This window comes from Oncorhynchus nerka, unplaced genomic scaffold (assembly GCF_034236695.1).
Source record: "Oncorhynchus nerka isolate Pitt River unplaced genomic scaffold, Oner_Uvic_2.0 unplaced_scaffold_1197, whole genome shotgun sequence".
Lineage (NCBI taxonomy): Eukaryota > Metazoa > Chordata > Actinopteri > Salmoniformes > Salmonidae > Oncorhynchus > Oncorhynchus nerka.
The window spans coordinates 145,476-168,674 of record NW_027040137.1 but is presented as its reverse complement, the minus strand read 5'-3'; the positions used below and the strand labels follow the sequence as shown (position 1 = coordinate 168,674).

General features: G+C 41.9%; 10 non-coding genes across 10 annotated transcripts; all 10 read left to right on the top strand.

The window, feature by feature from the left end:
* The first annotated feature begins 114 nt into the window (after positions 1-114).
* On the top strand, positions 115-187 carry trnav-cac (transfer RNA valine (anticodon CAC)). The gene has a single exon. It is a non-coding gene; the product is annotated as a tRNA-Val (tRNA).
* Positions 188-1,326: 1,139 nt separating this feature from the next.
* Positions 1,327-1,399, top strand: trnav-cac (transfer RNA valine (anticodon CAC)). The gene has a single exon. It is a non-coding gene; the product is annotated as a tRNA-Val (tRNA).
* A 1,140-nt stretch (positions 1,400-2,539) lies between these two features.
* trnav-cac (transfer RNA valine (anticodon CAC)) lies at positions 2,540-2,612 on the top strand. Its single transcript has one exon. It is a non-coding gene; the product is annotated as a tRNA-Val (tRNA).
* A 1,139-nt stretch (positions 2,613-3,751) lies between these two features.
* On the top strand, positions 3,752-3,824 carry trnav-cac (transfer RNA valine (anticodon CAC)). Its single transcript has one exon. It is a non-coding gene; the product is annotated as a tRNA-Val (tRNA).
* A 1,138-nt stretch (positions 3,825-4,962) lies between these two features.
* Positions 4,963-5,035, top strand: trnav-cac (transfer RNA valine (anticodon CAC)). The gene has a single exon. It is a non-coding gene; the product is annotated as a tRNA-Val (tRNA).
* A 1,139-nt stretch (positions 5,036-6,174) lies between these two features.
* trnav-cac (transfer RNA valine (anticodon CAC)) lies at positions 6,175-6,247 on the top strand. Its single transcript has one exon. It is a non-coding gene; the product is annotated as a tRNA-Val (tRNA).
* A 1,139-nt stretch (positions 6,248-7,386) lies between these two features.
* On the top strand, positions 7,387-7,459 carry trnav-cac (transfer RNA valine (anticodon CAC)). Its single transcript has one exon. It is a non-coding gene; the product is annotated as a tRNA-Val (tRNA).
* Positions 7,460-8,595: 1,136 nt separating this feature from the next.
* On the top strand, positions 8,596-8,668 carry trnav-aac (transfer RNA valine (anticodon AAC)). Its single transcript has one exon. It is a non-coding gene; the product is annotated as a tRNA-Val (tRNA).
* Positions 8,669-9,806: 1,138 nt separating this feature from the next.
* On the top strand, positions 9,807-9,879 carry trnav-cac (transfer RNA valine (anticodon CAC)). The gene has a single exon. It is a non-coding gene; the product is annotated as a tRNA-Val (tRNA).
* A 1,139-nt stretch (positions 9,880-11,018) lies between these two features.
* On the top strand, positions 11,019-11,091 carry trnav-aac (transfer RNA valine (anticodon AAC)). The gene has a single exon. It is a non-coding gene; the product is annotated as a tRNA-Val (tRNA).
* Positions 11,092-23,199: the final 12,108 nt, after the last annotated feature.

The following is a 23,199-nucleotide window of genomic DNA, read 5'->3' as shown; positions in this document are numbered from 1 at the left end:
AGCCTTATTGCTTAATTAATGGACTAAGTAATTTCTGATTTTCAATAGGTTCGGAGATTGAGGAATGCCCCACCCAGCCAAAGTCAGCCACACCCTTAGTATTCCACTCATCAGGTTTCTGTAGTGTAGTGGTTATCACGTTCGCCTCACACGTGAAAGGTCCCCGGTTCGAGACCGGGTGGAAACACTTTCTAACAAATTGGACAGTCAGCCTAATCACTTAGGGCTCGTACCAATTTTGGAATTCATGCTTTTCCTTCGCAGTTCTCAGTATTTGGTATTGAGACTTACCTTTTTTAGTCGCGTAATACACTCTGCATGTGTGGCTAGCTTGGGCGCTCTGAATACATTCCTGCTACGTGTGGTCTGAGGTCCATAATGATTCAAATAGTTTACCACTCCAGGGTAAGCCGACAAGAAACACAGCCCTTATTTTAAGTGTTTTTAAAATCCCCTGTGGGGAACATGAAGGGTGGAAAAATGATTGGAACCATTTTCCTGTTTGACCGCTAGTTTTTAATGGGTATTATGGCTCTTTCTGTGGTACTCACTTTGGGATATTATGTGAGGTAGACTTGTGGGCATTCCTAATATTTTCCACGACTTCCTCTTTTTGTATTGTAGTTTCAGTAGTGTAGTGGTTATCACGTTCGCCTCACACGCGAAAGGTCATATTCAATATTTCCCAATGCCCAGAGGCTAGCATTTGGTTTGAAACAGTTGTGGTTTATCTAAACCTTGCTGTCTACCTCTCCGACCTGTGGATCAATGTTGCCGTTTTTTGGGGGACCTCCACCGTGCGATCTGTATGAATGTGAACAGACTGACAGCTTCTCTGAGCCAGGCAAATTCATTTATCAGGGTCATTGTAATGGATATATCCAAAGAAATGGCAATATAATACAAGGTAAAACAAAGAAAAATGTAGATCGTTTTCTGTCATTTCAGCTGCTTGATGTGATTGTGTGATAGATTTAGTTGGCTGGCTAGCAAAGGAAAAGAAGCTAGCCTGCATAGGTACAGTGCATTCGGAAAGTTTTCAGACCCCTTTACGTTTTTCCACATTTTGTTACATTACAGACTTATACTAAAATGGACGAAATAAAATAAAATCTATCTACACACAATACCCCATAATGACAAAGCGATAACATATAGTTTTTATTAATAAAACAAATATTTAAAAAATACCTCATAATTCCCGGCTTCTCAAGCCTTATTGCTTAATTAATGGACTAAGTAATTTCTGATTTTCAATAGGTTCGGAGATTGAGGAATGCCCCACCCAGCCAAAGTCAGCCACACCCTTAGTATTCCACTCATCAGGTTTCTGTAGTGTAGTGGTTATCACGTTCGCCTCACACGTGAAAGGTCCCCGGTTCGAGACCGGGTGGAAACACTTTCTAACAAATTGGACAGTCAGCCTAATCACTTAGGGCTCGTACCAATTTTGGAATTCATGCTTTTCCTTCGCAGTTCTCAGTATTTGGTATTGAGACTTACCTTTTTTAGTCGCGTAATACACTCTGCATGTGTGGCTAGCTTGGGCGCTCTGAATACATTCCTGCTACGTGTGGTCTGAGGTCCATAATGATTCAAATAGTTTACCACTCCAGGGTAAGCCGACAAGAAACACAGCCCTTATTTTAAGTGTTTTTAAAATCCCCTGTGGGGAACATGAAGGGTGGAAAAATGATTGGAACCATTTTCCTGTTTGACCGCTAGTTTTTAATGGGTATTATGGCTCTTTCTGTGGTACTCACTTTGGGATATTATGTGAGGTAGACTTGTGGGCATTCCTAATATTTTCCACAACTTCCTCTTTTTGTATTGTAGTTTCAGTAGCGTAGTGGTTGTCACGTTCGCCTCACACGCGAAAGGTCATATTCAATATTTCCCAAATGCCCAGAGGCTAGCATTTGGTTTGAAACAGTTGTGGTTTATATAAACCTTGCTGTCTACCTCTCCGACCTGTGGATCAATGTTGCCGTTATTTTGGGGACCTCCACCGTGCGATCTGTATGAATGTGAACAGACTGAAAGCTTCTCTGAGCAAGGCAAATTCATTTATCAGGGTCATTGTAATGGATATATCCAAAGAAATGGCAATATAATACAAGGTAAAACAAACAAAAATGTAGATCGTTTTCTGTCATTTCAGCTGCTTGATGTGATTGTGTGATAGATTTAGTTGGCTGGCTAGCAAAGGAAAATAATCTAGCCTGCATAGGTACAGTGCATTCGGAAAGTTTTCAGACCCCTTTACGTTTTTCCACATTTTGTTACGTTACAGACTTATACTAAAATGGATGAAATAAAATAAAATCTATCTACACACAATACCCCATAATGACAAAGCGATAACATATAGTTTTTATTAATAAAACAAATATTTTAAAAATACCTCATAATTCCCGGCTTCTCAAGCCTTATTGCTTAATTAATGGACTAAGTAATTTCTGATTTTCAATAGGTTCGGAGATTGAGGAATGCCCCACCCAGCCAAAGTCAGCCACACCCTTAGTATTCCACTCATCAGGTTTCTGTAGTGTAGTGGTTATCACGTTCGCCTCACACGCGAAAGGTCCCCGGTTCGAGACCGGGTGGAAACACTTTCTAACAAATTGGACAGTCAGCCTAATCACTTAGGGCTCGTCCCAATTTTGGAATTCAGGCTTTTCCTTCGCAGTTCTCAGTATTTGGTATTCAGACTTACCTTTTTTAGTCGCGTAATACACTCTGCATGTGTGGCTAGCTTGGGCGCTCTGAATACATTCCTGCTACGTGTGGTCTGAGGTCCATAATGATTCAAATAGTTTACCACTCCAGGGTAAGCCGACAAGAAACACAGCCCTTATTTTAAGTGTTTTTAAAATCCCCTGTGGGGAACATGAAGGGTGGAAAAATGATTGGAACCATTTTCCTGTTTGACCGCTAGTTTTTAATGGGTATTATGGCTCTTTCTGTGGTACTCACTTTGGGATATTATGTGAGGTAGACTTGTGGGCATTCCTAATATTTTCCACGACTTCCTCTTTTTGTATTGTAGTTTCAGTAGTGTAGTGGTTATCACGTTCGCCTCACACGCGAAAGGTCATATTCAATATTTCCCAATGCCCAGAGGCTAGCATTTGGTTTGAAACAGTTGTGGTTTATCTAAACCTTGCTGTCTACCTCTCCGACCTGTGGATCAATGTTGCCGTTTTTTGGGGGACCTCCACCGTGCGATCTGTATGAATGTGAACAGACTGAAAGCTTCTCTGAGCAAGGCAAATTCATTTATCAGGGTCATTGTAATGGATATATCCAAAGAAATGGCAATATAATACAAGGTAAAACAAACAAAAATGTAGATCGTTTTCTGTCATTTCAGCTGCTTGATGTGATTGTGTGATAGATTTAGTTGGCTGGCTAGCAAAGGAAAAGAATCTAGCCTGCATAGGTACAGTGCATTCGGAAAGTTTTCAGACCCCTTTACGTTTTTCCACATTTTGTTACATTACAGACTTATACTAAAATGGACGAAATAAAATAAAATCTATCTACACACAATACCCCATAATGACAAAGCGATAACATATAGTTTTTATTAATAAAACAAATATTTTAAAAATACCTCATAATTCCCGGCTTCTCAAGCCTTATTGCTTAATTAATGGACTAAGTAATTTCTGATTTTCAATAGGTTCGGAGATTGAGGAATGCCCCACCCAGCCAAAGTCAGCCACACCCTTAGTATTCCACTCATCAGGTTTCTGTAGTGTAGTGGTTATCACGTTCGCCTCACACGTGAAAGGTCCCCGGTTCGAGACCGGGTGGAAACACTTTCTAACAAATTGGACAGTCAGCCTAATCACTTAGGGCTCGGTCCCAATTTCGGAATTCATGCTTTTCCTTCGCACTTCTCAGTATTTGGTATTCAGACTTACCTTTTTTAGTCGCGTAATACACTCTGCATGTGTGGCTAGCTTGGGCGCTCTGAATACATTCCTGCTACGTGTGGTCTGAGGTCCATAATGATTCAAATAGTTTACCACTCCAGGGTAAGCCGACAAGAAACACAGCCCTTATTTTAAGTGTTTTTAAAATCCCCTGTGGGGAACATGAAGGGTGGAAAAATGATTGGAACCATTTTCCTGTTTGACCGCTAGTTTTTAATGGGTATTATGGCTCTTTCTGTGGTACTCACTTTGGGATATTATGTGAGGTAGACTTGTGGGCATTCCTAATATTTTCCACAACTTCCTCTTTTTGTATTGTAGTTTCAGTAGCGTAGTGGTTGTCACGTTCGCCTCACACGCGAAAGGTCATATTCAATATTTCCCAAATGCCCAGAGGCTAGCATTTGGTTTGAAACAGTTGTGGTTTATATAAACCTTGCTGTCTACCTCTCCGACCTGTGGATCAATGTTGCCGTTTTTTGGGGGACCTCCACCGTGCGATCTGTATGAATGTGAACAGACTGACAGCTTCTCTGAGCCAGGCAAATTCATTTATCAGGATCATTGTAATGGATATATCCAAAGAAATGGCAATATAATCCAAGGTAAAACAAACAAAAATGTAGATCGTTTTCTGTCATTTCAGCTGCTTGATGTGATTGTGTGATAGGTTTAGTTGGCTGGCTAGCAAAGGAAAAGAAGCTAGCCTGCATAGGTACAGTGCATTCGGAAAGTTTTCAGGCCCCTTACTTTTTCCACATTTTGTTACGTTACAGACTTATACTAAAATGGATGAAATAAAATAAAATCTATCTACACACAATACCCCATAATGACAAAGCGATAACATATAGTTTTTATTAATAAAACAAATATTTTAAAAATACCTCATAATTCCCGGCTTCTCAAGCCTTATTGCTTAATTAATGGACTAAGTCATTTCTGATTTTCAATTTCCGAGATTGAGGAAAATGCCCCACCCAGCCAAAGTCAGCCACACCCTTAGTATTCCACTCATCAGGTTTCTGTAGTGTAGTGGTTATCACGTTCGCCTCACACGTGAAAGGTCCCCGGTTCGAGACCGGGTGGAAACATTTTCTAACAAATTGGACAGTCAGCCTAATCACTTAGGGCTCGTACCAATTTTGGAATTCATGCTTTTCCTTCGCAGTTCTCAGTATTTGGTATTGAGACTTACCTTTTTTAGTCGCGTAATACACTCTGCATGTGTGGCTAGCTTGGGCGCTCTGAATACATTCCTGCTACGTGTGGTCTGAGGTCCATAATGATTCAAATAGTTTACCACTCCAGGGTAAGCCGACAAGAAACACAGCCCTTATTTTAAGTGTTTTTAAAATCCCCTGTGGGGAACATGAAGGGTGGAAAAATGATTGGAACCATTTTCCTGTTTGACCGCTAGTTTTTAATGGGTATTATGGCTCTTTCTGTGGTACTCACTTTGGGATATTATGTGAGGTAGACTTGTGGGCATTCCTAATATTTTCCACAACTTCCTCTTTTTGTATTGTAGTTTCAGTAGTGTAGTGGTTATCACGTTCGCCTCACACGCGAAAGGTCATATTCAATATTTCCCAATGCCCAGAGGCTAGCATTTGGTTTGAAACAGTTGTGGTTTATCTAAACCTTGCTGTCTACCTCTCCGACCTGTGGATCAATGTTGCCGTTTTTTGGGGACCTCCACCGTGCGATCTGTATGAATGTGAACAGACTGAAAGCTTCTCTGAGCCAGGCAAATTCATTTATCAGGGTCATTGTAATGGATATATCCAAAGAAATGGCAATATAATCCAAGGTAAAACAAACAAAAATGTAGATCGTTTTCTGTCATTTCAGCTGCTTGATGTGATTGTGTGATAGATTTAGTTGGCTGGCTAGCAAAGGAAAAGAATCTAGCCTGCATAGGTACAGTGCATTCGGAAAGTTTTCAGACCCCTTTACGTTTTTCCACATTTTGTTACATTACAGACTTATACTAAAATGGACGAAATAAAATAAAATCTATCTACACACAATACCCCATAATGACAAAGCGATAACATATAGTTTTTATTAATAAAACAAATATTTTAAAAATACCTCATAATTCCCAGCTTCTCAAGCCTTATTGCTTAATTAATGGACTAAGTAATTTCTGATTTTCAATAGGTTCTGAGATTGAGAAAATGCCCCACCCAGCCAAAGTCAGCCACACCCTTAGTATTCCACTCATCAGGTTTCTGTAGTGTAGTGGTTATCACGTTCGCCTCACACGCGAAAGGTCCCCGGTTCGAGACCGGGCGGAAACACTTTTAACAAATTGGACAGTCAGCCTAATCACTTAGGGCTCGGTCCCAATTTTGGAATTCATGCTTTTCCTTCGCACTTCTCAGTATTTGGTATTCAGACTTACCTTTTTTAGTCGCGTAACGCACTCTGCATGTGTGGCTAGCTTGGGCGCTCTCTGAATACATTCCTGCTACGTGTGGTCTGAGGTCCATAATGATTCAAATAGTTTACCACTCCAGGGTAAGCCGACAAGAAACACAGCCCTTATTTTAAGTGTTTTTAAAATCCCCTGTGGGGAACATGAAGGGTGGAAAAATGATTGGAACCATTTTCCTGTTTGACCGCTAGTTTTTAATGGGTATTATGGCTCTTTCTGTGGTACTCACTTTGGGATATTATGTGAGGTAGACTTGTGGGCATTCCTAATATTTTCCACGACTTCCTCTTTTTGTATTGTAGTTTCAGTAGTGTAGTGGTTATCACGTTCGCCTCACACGCGAAAGGTCATATTCAATATTTCCCAATGCCCAGAGGCTAGCATTTGGTTTGAAACAGTTGTGGTTTATCTAAACCTTGCTGTCTACCTCTCCGACCTGTGGATCAATGTTGCCGTTTTTTGGGGGACCTCCACCGTGCGATCTGTATGAATGTGAACAGACTGACAGCTTCTCTGAGCCAGGCAAATTCATTTATCAGGATCATTGTAATGGATATATCCAAATAAATGGCAATATAATCCAAGGTAAAACAAACAAAAATGTAGATCGTTTTCTGTCATTTCAGCTGCTTGATGTGATTGTGTGATAGGTTTAGTTGGCTGGCTAGCAAAGGAAAAGAAGCTAGCCTGCATAGGTACAGTGCATTCGGAAAGTTTTCAGGCCCCTTACTTTTTCCACATTTTGTTACGTTACAGACTTATACTAAAATGGATGAAATAAAATAAAATCTATCTACACACAATACCCCATAATGACAAAGCGATAACATATAGTTTTTATTAATAAAACAAATATTTTAAAAATACCTCATAATTCCCGGCTTCTCAAGCCTTATTGCTTAATTAATGGACTAAGTCATTTCTGATTTTCAATAGGTTCGGAGATTGAGGAATGCCCCACCCAGCCAAAGTCAGCCACACCCTTAGTATTCCACTCATCAGGTTTCTGTAGTGTAGTGGTTATCACGTTCGCCTCACACGTGAAAGGTCCCCGGTTCGAGACCGGGTGGAAACACTTTCTAACAAATTGGACAGTCAGCCTAATCACTTAGGGCTCGTCCCAATTTTGGAATTCATGCTTTTCCTTCGCACTTCTCAGTATTTGGTATTCAGACTTACCTTTTTAGTCGCGTAATACACTCTGCATGTGTGGCTAGCTTGGGCGCTCTGAATACATTCCTGCTACGTGTGGTCTGAGGTCCATAATGATTCAAATAGTTTACCACTCCAGGGTAAGCCGACAAGAAACACAGCCCTTATTTTAAGTGTTTTTAAAATCCCCTGTGGGGAACATGAAGGGTGGAAAAATGATTGGAACCATTTTCCTGTTTGACCGCTAGTTTTTAATGGGTATTATGGCTCTTTCTGTGGTACTCACTTTGGGATATTATGTGAGGTAGACTTGTGGGCATTCCTAATATTTTCCACACTTCCTCTTTTTGTATTGTAGTTTCAGTAGTGTAGTGGTTATCACGTTCGCCTCACACGCGAAAGGTCATATTCAATATTTCCCAATGCCCAGAGGCTAGCATTTGGTTTGAAACAGTTGTGGTTTATCTAAACCTTGCTGTCTACCTCTCCGACCTGTGGATCAATGTTGCCGTTTTTTGGGGGACCTCCACCGTGCGATCTGTATGAATGTGAACAGACTGACAGCTTCTCTGAGCCAGGCAAATTCATTTATCAGGATCATTGTAATGGATATATCCAAATAAATGGCAATATAATCCAAGGTAAAACAAACAAAAATGTAGATCGTTTTCTGTCATTTCAGCTGCTTGATGTGATTGTGTGATAGGTTTAGTTGGCTGGCTAGCAAAGGAAAAGAAGCTAGCCTGCATAGGTACAGTGCATTCGGAAAGTTTTCAGGCCCCTTACTTTTTTCCACATTTTGTTACGTTACAGACTTATACTAAAATGGATGAAATAAAATAAAATCTATCTACACACAATACCCCATAATGACAAAGCGATAACATATAGTTTTTATTAATAAAACAAATATTTTAAAAATACCTCATAATTCCCAGCTTCTCAAGCCTTATTGCTTAATTAATGGACTAAGTCATTTCTGATTTTCAATAGGCTCTGAGAGCGATAAATGCCCCACCCAGCCAAAGTCAGCCACACCCTTAGTATTCCACTCATCAGGTTTCTGTAGTGTAGTGGTTATCACGTTCTCCTAACACACGAAAGGTCCCCGGTTCGAGACCGGGTGGAAACACTTTTTAACAAATTGGACAGTAAGCCTATTCACTTAGGGCTCGGTCCCAATTTCGGAATTCATGCTTTTCCTTCGCACTTCTCAGTATTTGGTATTCAGACTTACCTTTTTTAGTCGCGTAACGCACTCTGCATGTGTGGCTAGCTTGGGCGCTCTGAATACATTCCTGCTACGTGTGGTCTGAGGTCCATAATGATTCAAATAGTTTACCACTCCAGGGTAAGCCGACAAGAAACACAGCCCTTATTTTAAGTGTTTTTAAAATCCCCTGTGGGGAACATGAAGGGTGGAAAAATGATTGGAACCATTTTCCTGTTTGACCGCTAGTTTTTAATGGGTATTATGGCTCTTTCTGTGGTACTCACTTTGGGATATTATGTGAGGTAGACTTGTGGGCATTCCTAATATTTTCCACAACTTCCTCTTTTTGTATTGTAGTTTCAGTAGTGTAGTGGTTATCACGTTCGCCTCACACGCGAAAGGTCATATTCAATATTTCCCAATGCCCAGAGGCTAGCATTTGGTTTGAAACAGTTGTGGTTTATCTAAACCTTGCTGTCTACCTCTCCGACCTGTGGATCAATGTTGCCGTTTTTTGGGGGACCTCCACCGTGCGATCTGTATGAATGTGAACAGACTGACAGCTTCTCTGAGCCAGGCAAATTCATTTATCAGGATCATTGTAATGGATATATCCAAAGAAATGGCAATATAATCCAAGGTAAAACAAACAAAAATGTAGATCGTTTTCTGTCATTTCAGCTGCTTGATGTGATTGTGTGATAGGTTTAGTTGGCTGGCTAGCAAAGGAAAAGAAGCTAGCCTGCATAGGTACAGTGCATTCGGAAAGTTTTCAGGCCCCTTACTTTTTCCACATTTTGTTACGTTACAGACTTATACTAAAATGGATGAAATAAAATAAAATCTATCTACACACAATACCCCATAATGACAAAGCGATAACATATAGTTTTTATTAATAAAACAAATATTTTAAAAATACCTCATAATTCCCGGCTTCTCAAGCCTTATTGCTTAATTAATGGACTAAGTCATTTCTGATTTTCAATAGGTTCGGAGATTGAGGAATGCCCCACCCAGCCAAAGTCAGCCACACCCTTAGTATTCCACTCATCAGGTTTCTGTAGTGTAGTGGTTATCACGTTCGCCTCACACGCGAAAGGTCCCCGGTTCGAGACCGGGTGGAAACACTTTCTAACAAATTGGACAGTCAGCCTAATCACTTAGGGCTCGGTCCCAATTTTGGAATTCATGCTTTTCCTTCGCACTTCTCAGTATTTGGTATTCAGACTTACCTTTTTTAGTCGCGTAACACACTCTGCATGTGTGGCTAGCTTGGGCGCTCTGAATACATTCCTGCTACGTGTGGTCTGAGGTCCATAATGATTCAAATAGTTTACCACTCCAGGGTAAGCCGACAAGAAACACAGCCCTTATTTTAAGTGTTTTTAAAATCCCCTGTGGGGAACATGAAGGGTGGAAAAATGATTGGAACCATTTTCCTGTTTGACCGCTAGTTTTTAATGGGTATTATGGCTCTTTCTGTGGTACTCACTTTGGGATATTATGTGAGGTAGACTTGTGGGCATTCCTAATATTTTCCACGACTTCCTCTTTTTGTATTGTAGTTTCAGTAGTGTAGTGGTTATCACGTTCGCCTCACACGCGAAAGGTCATATTCAATATTTCCCAATGCCCAGAGGCTAGCATTTGGTTTGAAACAGTTGTGGTTTATCTAAACCTTGCTGTCTACCTCTCCGACCTGTGGATCAATGTTGCCGTTTTTTGGGGACCTCCACCGTGCGATCTGTATGAATGTGAACAGACTGACAGCTTCTCTGAGCCAGGCAAATTCATTTATCAGGGTCATTGTAATGGATATATCCAAAGAAATGGCAATATAATCCAAGGTAAAACAAACAAAAATGTAGATCGTTTTCTGTCATTTCAGCTGCTTGATGTGATTGTGTGATAGGTTTAGTTGGCTGGCTAGCAAAGGAAAAGAAGCTAGCCTGCATAGGTACAGTGCATTCGGAAAGTTTTCAGACCCCTTTACGTTTTTCCACATTTTGTTACATTACAGACTTATACTAAAATGGACGAAATAAAATAAAATCTATCTACACACAATACCCCATAATGACAAAGCGATAACATATAGTTTTTATTAATAAAACAAATATTTTAAAAATACCTCATAATTCCCGGCTTCTCAAGCCTTATTGCTTAATTAATGGACTAAGTAATTTCTGATTTTCAATAGGTTCGGAGATTGAGGAATGCCCCACCCAGCCAAAGTCAGCCACACCCTTAGTATTCCACTCATCAGGTTTCTGTAGTGTAGTGGTTATCACGTTCGCCTAACACGCGAAAGGTCCCCGGTTCGAGACCGGGTGGAAACACTTTTTAACAAATTGGACAGTAAGCCTATTCACTTAGGGCTCGGTCCCAATTTCGGAATTCATGCTTTTCCTTCGCACTTCTCAGTATTTGGAATTCAGACTTACCTTTTTTAGTCGCGTAACGCACTCTGCATGTGTGGCTAGCTTGGGCGCTCTGAATACATTCCTGCTACGTGTGGTCTGAGGTCCATAATGATTCAAATAGTTTACCACTCCAGGGTAAGCCGACAAGAAACACAGCCCTTATTTTAAGTGTTTTTAAAATCCCCTGTGGGGAACATGAAGGGTGGGAAAATGATTGGAACCATTTTCCTGTTTGACCGCTAGTTTTTAATGGGTATTATGGCTCTTTCTGTGGTACTCACTTTGGGATATTACATACCTTAAGGGAAGATTTCGGCAGTACCTGTATGGTTAGTGAGAAAGTCCATATTGCAAATGTACGGTCCCTTACTAGACGTCCGAAATCGTTTGTAAAATTCGCGGACGGCGTCGGGCCGAGCGGCAGGGCCGGACCTACCAGGAAGTCATCAAATAAACTTTGTCGGACATTCGGTTTCCGTTTTACAAAAATAATAAGATTTAGGTCATTTTTCCGCTGTCCCGGAAATTCCCACAAGAGGGCATAAGCAATCATATTGGTATTGGACAAAACATCACGATTCACGACGGGGCCTTATCTCGAAAACTGAAAATATTTAGAAGCCGAAACTCGGTGAGCGTAGGGGCGGCATAATGGGCAGTTGGCCCCGAACAAGATGGCGTCTAGGCCTCAACGGTTTTTGAGTTATGGCCATTCATCTGGGATTAAAGGTCCAAAATGAAAATAGAGAAATTATTTTTCCACTTCACGTCAAAGTCAAGGAGCCTCCGGTGTCAATAAAAAAAGAACCAGCCATTTATCTATCGTCATTTAAGAGAAATCGTACAACGACACCTAGGTGATGTTCACGGATAGGTGTTTTTTTTTTCAACGGTTACAGATCCAGTTGCAGGGTGTTCTTACGAATCTTTTTAAAGTGTGCTGCAGAGCTCTGCGAGATTTCTGTGATTTTCTATGATTTTCTGAAATAACACACACTCACTAAACCCTCCGTAAATAACTCAGTTCTTAACGTAAAGACTTCAAACTCAGGATTCTGTAAAGGCATACCCAAATCATGATATGAGTTTATTTATAGCTTCCTGTGCCAACCGGAAGTGCCTTAAATGGTGTCACAGTGGCAGTTTCCAAGGGTTAAAAAGGTCAGATCTTTTCAAAACTTCATATGTGTGATTAGGCAACCCCCATAAACTGTAAGTCAGTCATTTCTCCCAACAGATGTCAAAGAAAAGCTCTCTCTCACACACACACACACAGAAACACACACACAGCAAGGATGGAGTGACAAAGTGCGGTGCTTAAAGACACACAAAGCCTAAAAAGTGGGTTTGGTGTCAATTGGTATCAGTTTGGTGTCAGAATGACATCTAATTGACTGATGGACACTGACTTGCTAGTTGACTTTTGTACATTAGCAATATGTTTAAACGGAGAGGGACCATCACCAAAATGGCATTCTGAAATCAACACAAAAAATGGCATCACCATAGTCTCCAGACTGTGCCGAGTTCAACGAGACGCCCCGCTTGACCGTAGCTCGCTCTGAGTGCAGTGACCTTGAAAAAAAGCAGAACCAAAATGAAGCCTGGCCCTCAATGTCATTTGCTTTTGGGTGACAGTGAGAGAACCGTTAGGGTGAGAAGCACAATTCGACCTCAGGTACGTTCCTAAGGTCCTCCCGATCCGTGCAAGCCTAACCTTGACCGTGTAGCATTAACCCTTAATAGTTAAAAGAAGATGTTTACTTCAAAGAGTTTGCATTGACTTCTCTCCCCATAGGAATACATTGCCTGCACCTCTAAATTCAACCTGAGGCCTATGTGGGTTATGAATGCCTAATGAACCTGTCTTCTATGACAGTCCATCAGACCACCATGAGGTCTACCTGTGTCGATTCTAAGCTTCCTGGAGCGACCGGAAGTGGTTAAATTGACCCAAAAGGAGTTTTGATGTACATAACCTTCAAAGGTGAAAATGACTGCATTCAACACTGTGTAGATCGTAGATCAGTCAATTCTTAACTTACAGACTTAAAACTCAGGATTCTGTAAGTTTCTATGTCAATCAAGACATGTGTTTACTTATAGGTTCCTGTTCCAACCGGAAGTGCCTTTAATTGGGTCAAACTGTCTGTTTTGAAGGGTTAAAAAAGTCACATATTTTTAAAACTTCATATGTGTGACTAGATAACCCTCCTGAACTGTAAATCAGTCATTTCTCCCAACATATGTCAAAGAAAAGCTCTCATACACACACACAGCAAGGATGGAGTGAAAAAGGGCGGTGCTTAAAGACACAGAGAGCAGGAATGGCATAAACATAATCTCTAGGCCGTGCCGAGTTCAACGAGATATCCCGCTTGACCGTAGCTCGCTCGGTCTGAGCGCAGCGACCATTAGAAAAGTAGGCCCAAAATTAAGCCTGCCCCACCACGTCATTTGCTTTTGGGTGACAGTGAGAGAACCTTTAGGGTGAGAAGCACAATTCGAACTCAGGTATGTTCCTAAGGTCCTTCCGATCCGTGCAAGCCTAACGTTGACCGTGTGGCATTAACCCTTAATAGTTAAAAGAAGGTGTTTACTTCAAAGAGTTTGCATTGACTTGTCTCCCCATAGGAATACATTGCCTGCACCCCTAAATTCAACCTGAAGTCTATATGGGTTATGAATGCCGTATGAACCTGTCTTTGGTAACAGTCCATCAGGCCAGTATGAGGTCTACCTGTGTTGATTCTAAGCTTCCTGGACTAACCGGAAGTGGTTAAAATCACCCTAAAAGTGTATATCCATACCCTGCCTGCAGTTTGATAGACATAGTGCATTCAACCCTGTATAATCAGTCAATTCTGAACGTAAAGACTTAAAACTCAGGATTCTGTAAAAGCATACCCCAATGAGGATATGTGTTGACTTATAGCTTCCTGTGCCAACCGGAAGTTCCATAATTGGTGTCTCAGGGGCTGTTTCGAGGGGTTAAAAAAGTCAGATCTGTCCAAAACTTCATATGTGTGATTAGGCAACCCACATGAACTGTAAATCAGTCATTTTTCCCATAAAATTTCAAAGGAAAACTAAATCACACAGACACACAACTTGGAAGGAGGGACGTATTGGGGTTTGTAGAGACAGACAGTGCCTCCAATAGTTAGCTTTGTTCGAGCTAAAAAAGAACCGTCAGACCTAGAGTTCCGAAACTTTAGAAACCTGTTCTAGACCTCAGGTCGATAGTGCGTGGTGAGTTAGGTGGCTCTAGAAGGTTCTCGGACCGAGAAACAGCCTCGTACATTTGCAATGACTTCAATTCATTTTGACCATTACGAAAATGGCGACATTTAGAAAAGTCTCAGAGACACAAGACTAGGTGCATTGAAACCGGCTCGGCCCATAGAGACGGACCCCAACGTTTCTGTCCGATAGCTCATTCAAGGACCCCATAGCAAGGCATTGAAATAAGTGGATTTTCAGCACCAATTAGGGTTTTACTCGGGCACCGAAGGACCTATCGAGCCGAAACTCGGGATTCGGGGTCGCCTCACATAGGCCTTCACATAATGTCCGACCTGGACCCGCAGCTAGAACGTAACTATGTGTTTTACGTTTATATTATGTTTTAAACTAAAGGCGCTCTGAATTATGGGCCTGCTCTGACATATGTGATAGTTGGCTTCTAAATGAGTTGGAAAAAGTGGGTTTGGTGTCAATTGGTATCAGTTTGGTGTCAGAATGACATCTAATTGACTGGTGGATACTGACTTGCTAGTTGACTTTTGTACATTAGCAATATGTTTAAACGGAGAGGGACCATCACCAAAATGGCATTCTGAAATCAACACAAAAATGGCATCACCATAGTCTCCAGACTGTGCCGAGTTCAACGAGACGCCCCGCTTGACCGTAGCTCGCTCTGAGTGCAGTGACCTTGAAAAAAGCAGAACCAAAATGAGGCCTGGCCCTCAATGTCATTTGCTTTTGGGTGACAGTGAGAGAACCGTTAGGGTGAGAAGCACAATTCGACCTCAGGTATGTTCCTAAGGTCCTCCCGATCCGTGCAAGCCTAACCTTGACCGTGTGGCATTAACCCTTAACAGTTAAAAGAAGGTGTTTACATCAAAGAGTTTGCATTGACTTCTCTCCCCATAGGAATACATTGCCTGCACCTCTAAATTCAACCTGAGGCCTATGTGGGTTATGAATGCCTAATGAACCTGTCTTCTATGACAGTCCATCAGACCACCATGAGGTCTACCTGTGTCGATTCTAAGCTTCCTGGAGCGACCGGAAGTGGTTAAATTGACCCAAAAGGAGTTTTGATGTACATAACCTTCAAAGGTGAAAATGACTGCATTCAACACTGTGTAGATCGTAGATCAGTCAATTCTTAACTTACAGACTTAAAACTCAGGATTCTGTAAGTTTCTATGTCAATCAAGACATGTGTTTACTTATAGGTTCCTGTTCCAACCGGAAGTGCCTTTAATTGGGTCAAACTGTCTGTTTTGAAGGGTTAAAAAGTCACATATTTTTAAAACTTCATATGTGTGACTAGATAACCCTCCTGAACTGTAAATCAGTCATTTCTCCCAACATATGTCAAAGAAAAGCTCTCATACACACACACAGCAAGGATGGAGTGAAAAAGGGCGGTGCTTAAAGACACAGAGAGCAGGAATGGCATAAACATAATCTCTAGGCCGTGCCGAGTTCAACGAGATATCCCGCTTGACCGTAGCTCGCTCGGTCTGAGCGCAGCGACCATTAGAAAAGTAGGCCCAAAATTAAGCCTGCCCCACCACGTCATTTGCTTTTGGGTGACAGTGAGAGAACCTTTAGGGTGAGAAGCACAATTCGAACTCAGGTATGTTCCTAAGGTCCTTCCGATCCGTGCAAGCCTAACGTTGACCGTGTGGCATTAACCCTTAATAGTTAAAAGAAGGTGTTTACTTCAAAGAGTTTGCATTGACTTGTCTCCCCATAGGAATACATTGCCTGCACCCCTAAATTCAACCTGAAGTCTATATGGGTTATGAATGCCGTATGAACCTGTCTTTGGTAACAGTCCATCAGGCCAGTATGAGGTCTACCTGTGTTGATTCTAAGCTTCCTGGACTAACCGGAAGTGGTTAAAATCACCCTAAAAGTGTATATCCATACCCTGCCTGCAGTTTGATAGACATAGTGCATTCAACCCTGTATAATCAGTCAATTCTGAACGTAAAGACTTAAAACTCAGGATTCTGTAAAAGCATACCCCAATGAGGATATGTGTTGACTTATAGCTTCCTGTGCCAACCGGAAGTTCCATAATTGGTGTCTCAGGGGCTGTTTCGAGGGGTTAAAAAGTCAGATCTGTCCAAAACTTCATATGTGTGATTAGGCAACCCACATGAACTGTAAATCAGTCATTTTCCCATAAAATTTCAAAGGAAAACTAAATCACACAGACACACAACTTGGAAGGAGGGACGTATTGGGGTTTGTAGAGACAGACAGTGCCTCCAATAGTTAGCTTTGTTCGAGCTAAAAAAGAACCGTCAGACCTAGAGTTCCGAAACTTTAGAAACCTGTTCTAGACCTCAGGTCGATAGTGCGTGGTGAGTTAGGTGGCTCTAGAAGGTTCTCGGACCGAGAAACAGCCTCGTACATTTGCAATGACTTCAATTCATTTTGACCATTACGAAAATGGCGACATTTAGAAAAGTCTCAGAGACACAAGACTAGGTGCATTGAAACCGGCTCGGCCCATAGAGACGGACCCCAACGTTTCTGTCCGATAGCTCATTCAAGGACCCCATAGCAAGGCATTGAAATAAGTGGATTTTCAGCACCAATTAGGGTTTTACTCGGGCACCGAAGGACTTATCGAGCCGAAACTCGGGATTCGGGGTCGCCTCACATAGGCCTTCACATAATGTCCGACCTGGACCCGCAGCTAGAACGTAACTATGTGTTTTACGTTTATATTATGTTTTAAACTAAAGGCGCTCTGAATTATGGGCCTGCTCTGACATATGTGATAGTTGGCTTCTAAATGAGTTGGAAAAAGTGGGTTTGGTGTCAATTGGTATCAGTTTGGTGTCAGAATGACATCTAATTGACTGGTGGATACTGACTTGCTAGTTGACTTTTGTACATTAGCAATATGTTTAAACGGAGAGGGACCATCACCAAAATGGCATTCTGAAATCAACACAAAAAATGGCATCACCATAGTCTCCAGACTGTGCCGAGTTCAACGAGACGCCCCGCTTGACCGTAGCTCGCTCTGAGTGCAGTGACCTTGAAAAAAAGCAGAACCAAAATGAGGCCTGGCCCTCAATGTCATTTGCTTTTGGGTGACAGTGAGAGAACCGTTAGGGTGAGAAGCACAATTCGACCTCAGGTATGTTCCTAAGGTCCTCCCGATCCGTGCCAGCCTAACCTTCACCGTGTGGCATTAACCATTAACAGTTAAAAGAAGGTGTTTACATCAAAGAGTTTGCATTGACTTCTCTCCCCATAGGAATACATTGCCTGCACCTCTAAATTCAACCTGAGGCCTATGTGGGTTATGAATGCCTAATGAACCTGTCTTCTATGACAGTCCATCAGACCACCATGAGGTCTACCTGTGTCGATTCTAAGCTTCCTGGAGCGACCGGAAGTGGTTAAATTGACCCAAAAGGAGTTTTGATGTACATAACCTTCAAAGGTGAAAATGACTGCATTCAACACTGTGTAGATCGTAGATCAGTCAATTCTTAACTTACAGACTTAAACCTCAGGATTCTGTAAGTTTCTATGTCAATCAAGACATGTGTTTACTTATAGGTTCCTGTTCCAACCGGAAGTGCCTTTAATTGGGTCAAACTGTCTGTTTTGAAGGGTTAAAAAAGTCACATATTTTTAAAACTTCATATGTGTGACTAGATAACCCTCCTGAACTGTAAATCAGTCATTTCTCCCAACATATGTCAAAGAAAAGCTCTCATACACACACACAGCAAGGATGGAGTGAAAAAGGGCGGTGCTTAAAGACACAGAGAGCAGGAATGGCATAAACATAATCTCTAGGCCGTGCCGAGTTCAACGAGATATCCCGCTTGACCGTAGCTCGCTCGGTCTGAGCGCAGCGACCATTAGAAAAGTAGGCCCAAAATTAAGCCTGCCCCACCACGTCATTTGCTTTTGGGTGACAGTGAGAGAACCTTTAGGGTGAGAAGCACAATTCGAACTCAGGTATGTTCCTAAGGTCCTTCCGATCCGTGCAAGCCTAACGTTGACCGTGTGGCATTAACCCTTAATAGTTAAAAGAAGGTGTTTACTTCAAAGAGTTTGCATTGACTTGTCTCCCCATAGGAATACATTGCCTGCACCCCTAAATTCAACCTGAAGTCTATATGGGTTATGAATGCCGTATGAACCTGTCTTTGGTAACAGTCCATCAGGCCAGTATGAGGTCTACCTGTGTTGATTCTAAGCTTCCTGGACTAACCGGAAGTGGTTAAAATCACCCTAAAAGTGTATATCCATACCCTGCCTGCAGTTTGATAGACATAGTGCATTCAACCCTGTATAATCAGTCAATTCTGAACGTAAAGACTTAAAACTCAGGATTCTGTAAAAGCATACCCCAATGAGGATATGTGTTGACTTATAGCTTCCTGTGCCAACCGGAAGTTCCATAATTGGTGTCTCAGGGGCTGTTTCGAGGGGTTAAAAAGTCAGATCTGTCCAAAACTTCATATGTGTGATTAGGCAACCCACATGAACTGTAAATCAGTCATTTTTCCCATAAAATTTCAAAGGAAAACTAAATCACACAGACACACAACTTGGAAGGAGGGACGTATTGGGGTTTGTAGAGACAGACAGTGCCTCCAATAGTTAGCTTTGTTCGAGCTAAAAAGAACCGTCAGACCTAGAGTTCAAAACTTTAGAAACCTGTTCTAGACCTCAGGTCGATAGTGCGTGGTGAGTTAGGTGGCTCTAGAAGGTTCTCGGACCGAGAAACAGCCTCGTACATTTGCAATGACTTCAATTCATTTTGACCATTACGAAAATGGCGACATTTAGAAAAGTCTCAGAGACACAAGACTAGGTGCATTGAAACCGGCTCGGCCCATAGAGACGGACCCCAACGTTTCTGTCCGATAGCTCATTCAAGGACCCCATAGCAAGGCATTGAAATAAGTGGATTTTCAGCACCAATTAGGGTTTTACTCGGGCACCGAAGGACCTATCGAGCCGAAACTTCATATGGATTCGGGGTCGCCTCACATAGGCCTTCACATAATGTCCGACCTGGACCCGCAGCTAGAACGTAACTATGTGTTTTACGTTTATATTATGTTTTAAACTAAAGGCGCTCTGAATTATGGGCCTGCTCTGACATATGTGATAGTTGGCTTCTAAATGAGTTGGAAAAAGTGGGTTTGGTGTCAATTGGTATCAGTTTGGTGTCAGAATGACATCTAATTGACTGGTGGATACTGACTTGCTAGTTGACTTTTGTACATTAGCAATATGTTTAAACGGAGAGGGACCATCACCAAAATGGCATTCTGAAATCAACACAAAAAATGGCATCACCATAGTCTCCAGACTGTGCCGAGTTCAACGAGACGCCCCGCTTGACCGTAGCTCGCTCTGAGTGCAGTGACCTTGAAAAAAAGCAGAACCAAAATGAGGCCTGGCCCTCAATGTCATTTGCTTTTGGGTGACAGTGAGAGAACCGTTAGGGTGAGAAGCACAATTCGACCTCAGGTATGTTCCTAAGGTCCTCCCGATCCGTGCCAGCCTAACCTTCACCGTGTGGCATTAACCATTAACAGTTAAAAGAAGGTGTTTACATCAAACAGTTTGCATTGACTTGTCTCCCCATAGGAATACATTGCCTGCACCTCTAAATTCAACCTGAGGCCTATGTGGGTTATGAATGCCTAATGAACCTGTCTTCTATGACAGTCCATCAGACCACCATGAGGTCTACCTGTGTCGATTCTAAGCTTCCTGGAGCGACCGGAAGTGGTTAAATTGACCCAAAAGGAGTTTTGATGTACATAACCTTCAAAGGTGAAAATGACTGCATTCAACACTGTGTAGATCGTAGATCAGTCAATTCTTAACTTACAGACTTAAAACTCAGGATTCTGTAAGTTTCTATGTCAATCAAGACATGTGTTTACTTATAGGTTCCTGTTCCAACCGGAAGTGCCTTTAATTGGGTCAAACTGTCTGTTTTGAAGGGTTAAAAAAGTCACATATTTTTAAAACTTCATATGTGTGACTAGATAACCCTCCTGAACTGTAAATCAGTCATTTCTCCCAACATATGTCAAAGAAAAGCTCTCATACACACACACAGCAAGGATGGAGTGAAAAAGGGCGGTGCTTAAAGACACAGAGAGCAGGAAATGGCATAAACATAATCTCTAGGCCGTGCCGAGTTCAACGAGATATCCCGCTTGACCGTAGCTCGCTCGGTCTGAGCGCAGCGACCATTAGAAAAGTAGGCCCAAAATTAAGCCTGCCCCACCACGTCATTTGCTTTTGGGTGACAGTGAGAGAACCTTTAGGGTGAGAAGCACAATTCGAACTCAGGTATGTTCCTAAGGTCCTTCCGATCCGTGCAAGCCTAACGTTGACCGTGTGGCATTAACCCTTAATAGTTAAAAGAAGGTGTTTACTTCAAAGAGTTTGCATTGACTTGTCTCCCCATAGGAATACATTGCCTGCACTCTAAATTCAACCTGAAGTCTATATGGGTTATGAATGCCGTATGAACCTGTCTTTGGTAACAGTCCATCAGGCCAGTATGAGGTCTACCTGTGTTGATTCTAAGCTTCCTGGACCAACCGGAAGTGGTTAAAATCACCCTAAAAGTGTATATCCATACCCTGCCTGCAGTTTGATAGACATAGTGCATTCAACCCTGTGTAAATCAGTCAATTCTTAACGTAAAGACTTAAAACTCAGGATTCTGTAAAAGCATACCCCAATGAGGATATGTGTTGACTTATAGCTTCCTGTGCCAACCGGAAGTTCCATAATTGGTGTCTCAGGGGCTGTTTCGAGGGGTTAAAAAAGTCAGATCTGTCCAAAACTTCATATGTGTGATTAGGCAACCCACATGAACTGTAAATCAGTCATTTTTCCCATAAAATTTCAAAGGAAAACTAAATCACACAGACACACAACTTGGAAGGAGGGACGTATTGGGGTTTGTAGAGACAGACAGTGCCTCCAATAGTTAGCTTTGTTCGAGCTAAAAAAGAACCGTCAGACCTAGAGTTCCGAAACTTTAGAAACCTGTTCTAGACCTCAGGTCGATAGTGCGTGGTGAGTTAGGTGGCTCTAGAAGGTTCTCGGACCGAGAAACAGCCTCGTACATTTGCAATGACTTCAATTCATTTTGACCATTACGAAAATGGCGACATTTAGAAAAGTCTCAGAGACACAAGACTAGGTGCATTGAAACCGGCTCGGCCCATAGAGACGGACCCCAACGTTTCTGTCCGATAGCTCATTCAAGGACCCCATAGCAAGGCATTGGAAAAAAGTGGATTTTCAGCACCAATTAGGGTTTTACTCGGGCACCGAAGGACCTATCGAGCCGAAACTCGGGATTCGGGGTCGCCTCACATAGGCCTTCACATAATGTCCGACCTGGACCCGCAGCTAGAACGTAACTATGTGTTTTACGTTTTATTATGTTTTAAACTAAAGGCGCTGTGAATTATGGGCCTGCTCTGACATATGTGATAGTTGGCTTCTAAATGAGTTGGAAAAAGTGGGTTTGGTGTCAATTGGTATCAGTTTGGTGTCAGAATGACATCTAATTGACTGATGGACACTGGACACTGACTTGCTAGTTGACTTTTGTACATTAGCAATATGTTTTTAAACGGAGAGGGACCATCACCAAAATGGCATTCTGAAATCAACACAAAAAATGGCATCACCATAGTCTCCAGACTGTGCCGAGTTCAACGAGACGCCCCGCTTGACCGTAGCTCGCTCTGCGTTCAGTGACCTTGAAAAAAAGCAGAACCAAAATGAGGCCTGGCCCTCAATGTCATTTGCTTTTGGGTGACAGTGAGAGAACCGTTAGGGTGAGAAGCACAATTCGACCTCAGGTATGTTCCTAAGGTCCTCCCGATCCGTGCAAGCCTAACCTTGACTGTGTGGCATTAACCCTTAACAGTTAAAAGAAGGTGTTTACATCAAAGAGTTTGCATTGACTTCTCTCCCCATAGGAATACATTGCCTGCACCTCTAAATTCAACCTGAAGCCTATGTGGGTTATGAATGCCTAATGAACCTGTCTTCTATGACAGTCCATCAGACCACTATGAGGTCTACCTGTGTCGATTCTAAACTTCCTGGAGCAACCGGAAGTGGTTAAATTGACCCAAAAGGTGTTTTGATGTACATAACCTTCAAAGGTGAAAATGACTACGTTCAACCCTGTGTAGATCGTAGATCAGTCAATTCTTAGACTTAAAACTCAGGATTCTGTAAGTTTCTATGTAAATCAAGACATGTGTTTACTTATAGCTTCCTGTGCCAACCGGAAGTGCCTTTAATTGGGTCACACACTCTGTTTTGAAGGGTTAAAAAAGTCACATCTTTCCTAAACTTCATATGTGTGACTAGGTAACCCTCATGAACTGTAAATCAGTCATTTCTCCCAATAGATGTCAAAGAAAAGCTCTCACACGCACACACAGCAAGGATGGAGTTAAAAAGTGCGGTTCTTAACCTCATAGTCCACCAATGCCGGATCCGGTATCGTGACTAAGGCTCAAGCTCATTAGCATAACGCACAATGCGAAAAAATATTCCTAAAAATATTTAACCTCCACACATTAACAAGTAAAATAGCTCAAATGAAAGATAAACAAGTTGTTTATCTACCCAGCAAGTCAGATTTCTAAAATGTTTTACGGCGAAAACATAGCACATATTTATATTAGATCACCACCGAAACAAAAGGCAATCGGCGGCCATTTTGTCCCAGAAAAAATA